The following is a 7179-nucleotide window of genomic DNA, read 5'->3' as shown; positions in this document are numbered from 1 at the left end:
CAGGATGGCTGGTCGGACAACACTGACTGATGCCAACAGACCTGGTGTGTTAGGTAGGCATCTGCTGCTATAGTGCTGAGTAACACACAGCCCCAAACCTCAGTGGCTCACGACAACAAGCATTCTTTCTTATTCTTGCATCTGCGAGTCAGCGGGGGTCCTGCCAGGCTTGCTTGGGACTGACTAACAGGCGTGCCTCCTGGCAGGGTTCAGGTCTCTTGTTCTGGAACCAGCGGTTACTTGCAGACATGCCGTTCTCATGATGGAGGGCAGAGGCTCCGAGGGGCAGAGGAAACTGCATGAGAACCTCTGCGTGTCTGCTTTGACCTGGAAAACATCACATCCTTTCCTGCTGGGCAAAGCAAGTCATATGCCAAACCCAGAGTCCACAGGCTGGACATAAATATCTCGCTCACAAGGACTTGCAGATTTTTACAAAAGCAAATGCTCTCTTCTATTCCCTCCCCTTCCTTTTCCTCCCAGATGCCTACCCCTTCCTCTAGCAAAGACTGTCCTTCCACCCCTCAGACTGCCCTGTCACCCTACTTCTAGTTCCCTCCTTTACTGTGTCATTAGAATTTGGGGTGCTCTGAGGCTACCTTATTTGGAGCCTGGACAGCTTCCTTGGGTGAGAGCTGAATGCAGTGGGGTTTTTTCTTTCAAGGCTCAGCAAATTGCATCAGGTTCCTGGGATCAAAAGGATGTGAGAGCTGGGCAGTCCCTCCCCACGCCAGCTCGCTGGGGACCCCTGGCACGAAACTGACCAGCCTGTTCCCCTCTGCTCAGACCTCAGACCTGCTCACAGGCAAAGCCCGGGGCACTTACCTCTAAAACATCAATAGACCCACTCATGTTTTATTCTGCTTCCCATCGAGAACTTCCTCTGCTTCCCAGCACTGTGAGAAATTGGCCTGAGCCTGAGACAGAAACTTAGTAGAAGAGACAAGACACCTCGGATGGCCAATCAGGGAAGCCTTCCTGGAGGAGGGGGCTTGAACAGGGGCTTAGAGATTGAGTCAGGATGTAAGTTTACTTTTTAACACAACTTCAGAACCACAAAGATGATCGCACAAGAAAAGAAAGAAAAATGAACCCCTGCGATCCTCCAGCCCAAATGAAGCTGTGTTTGCGTTTATATAGGCTGAAAAGGAGAAGTGCTATCAAGGGGGTGGGGTGGGATGGGCAAGAGCTCTCTTGAGAAGGGATGAGTCTTGGGCTTCCCTGGTGGCGCAGTGGTTAAGAATCCGCCTGCGCATGCAGGGGACACGGGTTCCAGCCCTGATCCAGGAAGATCCCACATGCCATGGAGCAACTAAGCCCATGTGCCACAACTACTGAGCCTGCGCTCTAGAGCCCGCGAGCCACAACTACTGAGCCCACGTGCCACAACTACTGAAGCCTGCACCCCTAGAGCCCGTGCTCGGCAGCAAGAGAAGCCACCGCGATGGGAAGCCCGCACAGCACAACCAAGAGTAGCCCCCACTCGCCACAACTAGAGAAAACCTGTGCGCAGCAACAAAGACCCAAGGCAGCCAAAAGTAAAATAAATGTTTAAAAATAGATAAATTAATTTAAAAATAACTTTTTGAAAAAAGGGATGAGTAGAGGGTGCCGTCATCATGAGAACAGCATTGTGAGCAGTGAGAACCTCACAGCTCAGAGTGTGTTCCTTTTTGCTCTGACTGTTGTGTCCGACAAGGCTCAGGGCAGGAAAGAGAACTCACTCTGGATATTTTAAGCAGAAAAAGGATTTAGCGTAGGGCGTTGGGTGCTCTCTAAACTGTTGGGAGGGCTAGAGGTGCGGCTGCAGGCCAGACTCCCAAGGATCCTCCCAGAAGCGTGTGAAGCTGGACCAGCAGGGGAAGGTGGGGGATTGGGAGCTCCACTGGGGTCACCAAGGTCAAGAGCATGCAGCTGAGGCCGGAGTCCAGGCATCTGAAATCACCACTGCTACAGCCCACACTGCCTGGGAACATCCACAAAGACAGAGATTTGTCCAGCTGCTGCCTCCACCACATCTGCCCCTCCACCCCACAGAGCTGGAAGACGGATGCCGACCACAAGCCCATGAACTTGCTGGCCAGGAAAACAGAGTTACTGTATGACCCAGCAATCCCACTCCTGGGCGTGTATCCAGAGAAAACTGTTATTTGAGAAGATACATACACCCTCTATGTTCATAGCGGCACTATTCACAATAGCCAAGACACGGAAGCAACTTAAATGTCCATCGACAGATGAATGGATAAAGAAGATGTGGCACATATATACAACATGATGGAATATTACTCAGCCATAAAAAAGAATGAAAGAATGCCATTTGCAGCAACATGCATGGACCTGGAGATCATCATACTGAGTGAAGTAAGTCAGACGGAGAAAGACATATACCATGTGACATCACTTATGTGTGGAATCTAAAAGAAAATAGATACAAATAAACTTATTTACAAAACAGAAACAGAGCCACAGACATAGAAAACAAACCTATGGATATGTTAGGAGGCTGGGATTAACATATACACACTACTATGTATAACTGATTCACTGTGTTATAAAGCAGAAACTAACACACCATTGTAAAGCAATTATACCCCAATAAAGATGTTAAAAAAAAAATATATATATATATATATATATACACACTACTATACATAAAATAGATAAACAACAAGGTCCTACTGTATGGCACAGGGAACTATACTCAATATTTTGTAATAATATTTTGTAATCTATTCCCTTATAAGGGAAAAGATTCTGAAAAAAAAATATATATATGTATATAAAAGTGAATCACTGTGCTGTACACCTGAAACTAACACATTGTACATCAACTGTACCTCAATATCATAAAATAAAATAAATGGCCCAAGGCAGCAGGAAACTGCCTCCGTGGCACCGTCCCCTTCCAAACCTCGCATGCATGCATCTAAATGACCCAGAATTCTAGCTGCAAGGGAGTCTGAGCAATGTTGGATCTCAGCTTTTCAGCCTTTGCAGTATGCCCAGGTGCCCTACAGCAAGGGAAGGAAGGATGCTGAGTTCCATCATACCCAACCTACCACTGAAAGCCGGGTGGAATTGCAATGCTTCTAATGATTGTGTGAGGCTTAATGGCACACATGTCTGTGAATGGAATGCACCTTCCCTCTGACTTCACCCTCCTCCTTTTCCTTTATTTCTCCCTTGTTCTCACTTCTGATCGTTTTACCTTTACATCAGATCAGAATATCTTCTGATCATTTTATTTTTCTTAGAGGAGTGGTCTAGAGGAAGTCGACCCTTCCCCAGGACATCGCTGTGCGGGTTTTAGCTGCAGTAACTAGGATGTCCCTGATGTGTTTATCTGCCGGTGTTTGTCCTTTATTCAGCAGAAATGTTCTATTTCTGCAGCAGTTGGTTGTGTGTTATGCAATCACCTCCCATGAGAGCAAATTGGAAAGGCTTCATAAAGTTCTGGGGCAGATGTCATAAATGCAAGTGCGTCGGTGGTGATGGCAACGATAACGCCATCCGTTAATCCGGAGGTTACATAATCCTGAGACTGATGGCCTCAGACTCCTTTTTATTCACTTATTGCCTGAGGATATGAGCTGTGCTCTCCCGATTTGCAGGTGAGTAAAGTGAGACTGTCCTGAGAGGAAGGAGTCGGCCGGGGTGTGGTAGAGGGGAAGAGGGGTGTTCCAGGCAGAGGGAACAGCGTGTACGAAGGCCTAGAGGCAAGAGAGAGAAAAAAGGTGGGTCAGCAAACAGCAGGTGCTCAGCAAACAGCAGGTGCTCAGCAAACAGCAAGTCGGCCTCCAGGTGCCGGGCCTCAGTCTGTGCAAAAGTGAGAAAACAGCAAGAGCTGAGTCCAGCAGGAGCCTGGGGCCTGAGGAATTTGGGGAGGGGACACTGGCTCTAAGTAGCCAGGGTTTGGGGAGCCCTGGAGGGGTAGCTGGGGGCAGCGGCTGGCACCGGGTGGAAGACAGACTAAGATGCAGGCTCTCAGCCTCTTTGAGTAAGAAAATCTCGCAGCCCGAGTGTTTTCTCCTTGCAGATAAGAGCAGAGGAGAGGAATTTAACAAAGAAAACTGCCAAGTTTAAGAAAAAGGGACACAACTGTCGTGCAGTTGCCACCAGGTCACAAAGTGTCAGTCAGACAGCTACTCAGAGTGACTTTCTTTCTAGAGGCTCTCAGTGATTTTCATGGGTAGGGACAGCCATCCTGAAGTGGGGCGTCTTCTCACAAGACCCTGCGGTTAGGAGATGACGTGTTCAAGGAGGAATCTCTCACGCAGGGGCAGGTCTGCAATCCTGCGGCTGCGTGGAAGAGGGAGAGAACGTTTTCCTGGAATTTCGCTCCTAGGCAGTTGGGGGATCTAGTTTTCAGAGCTGCTGTTGGCAAGGGGGAAAGGCGATTCGGACACCCCAGAGTGACAGTGTGGGCAGGAGCGGGACTGAACAGGATTGCGGGGCCAAGAGGGAGTGTTACACTCATATCCGCAGTCTCTGTCTCATCCCGGGCAGCTCTATCTAGGAGGACGGTGGGCATGACGCTCAGTCCGGGGGCACTTCAGAGCCCCAGTTCAGCGCACGCCTTGCCTGCGTGAAGTCCTGACACGCGGGACCCACTTGAACCCTCCTGACCTCCTGAAGGAGGATGTCACCCATTTTACAACTGAGGAAAGCCGAGGTTCACCTGGGTGACTCCAGGAAGGGAGGGCAGGGATCTGAGCCCAGGTGTGCCGGCCCCAAACTGGGTAGACAGGGGCCTGGGTTTCCGTGTTGCCGTTGGGGACTCTGCCCAGCCGTTCTGGAGAGGAGGAGGAGGCCAGGCCTCCTCCAGCAGGAGAGGGACCACTCCCCATCCCATTAGCCTCCCAAATAGAGCAGACAGAGGGCCACCACGTGAGCAGAGCTGCCACCACCTGCTTAACTCTTCCCTGACTCCCCACTCCTGAGAGGTGAAGTCACAGCTCTGCCCTGTCCTCAGCACCTGGCTGTGAGCCTCACTTTTGCACAGACTGAGGCCCAGCACCTGGAGGCTGACCTGCTGTTTGCTGAGCACCTGCTGTTTGCTGAGCACCTCCCAGCCCCCTACCTCCTGCTCCCAGGCCTGTGCTCGGGCACTCCCTCCCCCTGGAAGGGCCTCTGCCCTCCTCTGCCTGCAGACACCCCCACGACCCCGATGATGCACTGATGCCAGGCAACAGGCAGTGTCCAGGGAGGAACAAGGAGCCTCCAGATGGCTCACGGAGGGACCCTAACACAGGGAGTTGGTCACAAAGGCATCAGAAGGGCAACAGGCGCAAAACAGGTTGGCGGTTTACCCCCAGACAGAGGCTGCAGACATCCCCGCCACCCCCGGGCTGGAGCGGAGGGGAGGGGTATGTGGGGGCCAGGATCCCACATGCGTGCGCGTGTGTGTGTACGTGTGTGCATGCATGCTCCAGCCCCCATGGGGCCAGGACCCAACAGGCGCCGGCTCCCCGCCTACCACCAGGCCCCAGTGAGGACTGGGGGGTTCAGGGGGCAAATGAAAGTACGTGTTTGCTCGTGTGTGTGCATATGTGTCTATGGGTGCGTGCACGTGTAGTTGTGTCTCTGTGTTTGTGTGCGTTCACACGTGTGTGCATGTGTGTGAGCACGTGCACGTCTGTGTCTGGGGGCCGGGTGACGCATGCGCTTGTGTGTCTCCCTGTGTATATATGCTTGAGTGTGTGAGCTTGTGTGTGTACGTGTGTCTGTGCACATGTGGGCTTCTGTGTGTCTGTCTCCTTGTGTGCGTGTCTGTGAGTACATGTATGCATTGTAGGGGTGCTCGCACACGTGTTTCTGTGTGAGCTGTCCCAGGGCCCTGGGCACCAGCCTCCCTCCTGCTCCCCCAGCGTCTGGCAAGTGTCCGTGCTCAGGGACAATCCTTTGCCTTCGGGTCTGTCGTTTCTCCTCCTGGGCCACGAGCTTTGCAGACGCAGGGCCGGGTGTGGCTCAGCCCCGGAGCTCTGGGCCGGGGAGCCTGTGCTGTACTTGGCTTCTCTTGGCCTCCAGGGCGTGGAGACGCATCTGGGGAAGCAGCAGGGCTGTGATGGGGAAGCTCACACCCATCACGGCCACCTCTTGCACATCACACTGGCTCCCAGGGCCTTGGTTTGAGAAATGCAGCTATTGAGGGGCTTCCCTGGAGGCGCAGTGGTTAAGAATTCACCTGCCAATGCAGGAGACACAGGATCGAGCCCTAGTCCGGGAAGATCCCACATGCCGCGGAGCAACTAAGCCCGTGCGCCACAACTACTGAGCCCGCGTGCCACAACTACTGAGCACGCGTGCCTGGAGCCCGTGCTCTGCAACAAGAGAAGCCATCACAGTGAGAAGCCCGCGCACCACAAGGAAGAGTAGCCCCTGCTCGCGGCAGCTAGAGAAAGCCTGCGTGCAGCAACGAAGACCCAACGCAGCCAAAAATAAATAAATTAATTTAATTAAAGTAATAAATTTATTTTTTAAAAAAAGAAAAGAAATGGAGCTATTGAGTCCCAGTGGAGGTTGGTGCAGGATGGAGCAGGTGCTCCAGTGTGGGTGCTCCTCCCCCCACCCTGTCCTGTGATCCCCAGAGAGCTGTCCCCTCCCTCCCCTTCAGGTCTTACCCTGTGGCCCCTGCAGGCGTTTCCCAAGCCCACTCTGCTTGCTCGAGGCTCTGTCCCCACCCGAGGTCCCCAGGTCAGAGCCCTAGACGCTGCCACCCCCGTCTCTCCTCCCAGGACCTGTTCAGCTCTCTAAACAGGCCCCTTGCGGAGCCCTTTCCTCCTCTCCATGAGCCTGCAGCCCAGGGCCGGACCGAGGCCTGGCCTCCCTGGGGCCCCCCTGCCTCTGCCCCACGGCAGCTGGCCTCAGCCCTCCTGAGAGCCTCATCTTGTCCAGCGGCCTGGTGGTCTCAGGCAGGGCTGGCTGTGTACTTTACAGGGTCCAGTGCAAAATGAGAAGCGTTTAACAATTGGGACAAACCCTTTCTTCCATGGTCTCTCTTCAGCTGTCACGGTGTCTTTATGAGCTACTAATGTCATACTCCCTGTGCACAGGGACACAGGCAGGGTGGACGCAGACCTCCCAGGCTCCCAGGGCCTCAGGACTCAGCGCATGGCCACCCAACCTTGACTCTCCCCAGGCCCAGGCGCCCCCCCCCCCCCCCCCCCCCGCGGGGGA

At 53.2% G+C, this 7179-nt stretch overlaps 1 protein-coding gene across 1 annotated transcript in view; it reads left to right on the top strand.

Annotated features, from left to right (window-relative positions):
- The window catches only part of SORCS2 (sortilin related VPS10 domain containing receptor 2), a gene marked incomplete at its 5' end in the record, with an annotated part of 504457 nt that overhangs the window by 417432 nt on the left and 79846 nt on the right, over window positions 1-7179 (top strand). The gene's annotated exons all lie outside the window — the stretch shown is intronic.

The sequence above is a fragment of the Lipotes vexillifer genome, unplaced genomic scaffold (assembly GCF_000442215.2).
Source record: "Lipotes vexillifer unplaced genomic scaffold, Lipotes_vexillifer_v1.1 scaffold63, whole genome shotgun sequence".
NCBI classification, from domain to species: domain Eukaryota; kingdom Metazoa; phylum Chordata; class Mammalia; order Artiodactyla; family Lipotidae; genus Lipotes; species Lipotes vexillifer.
This window is presented reverse-complemented; position numbering and strand designations above follow the sequence as displayed.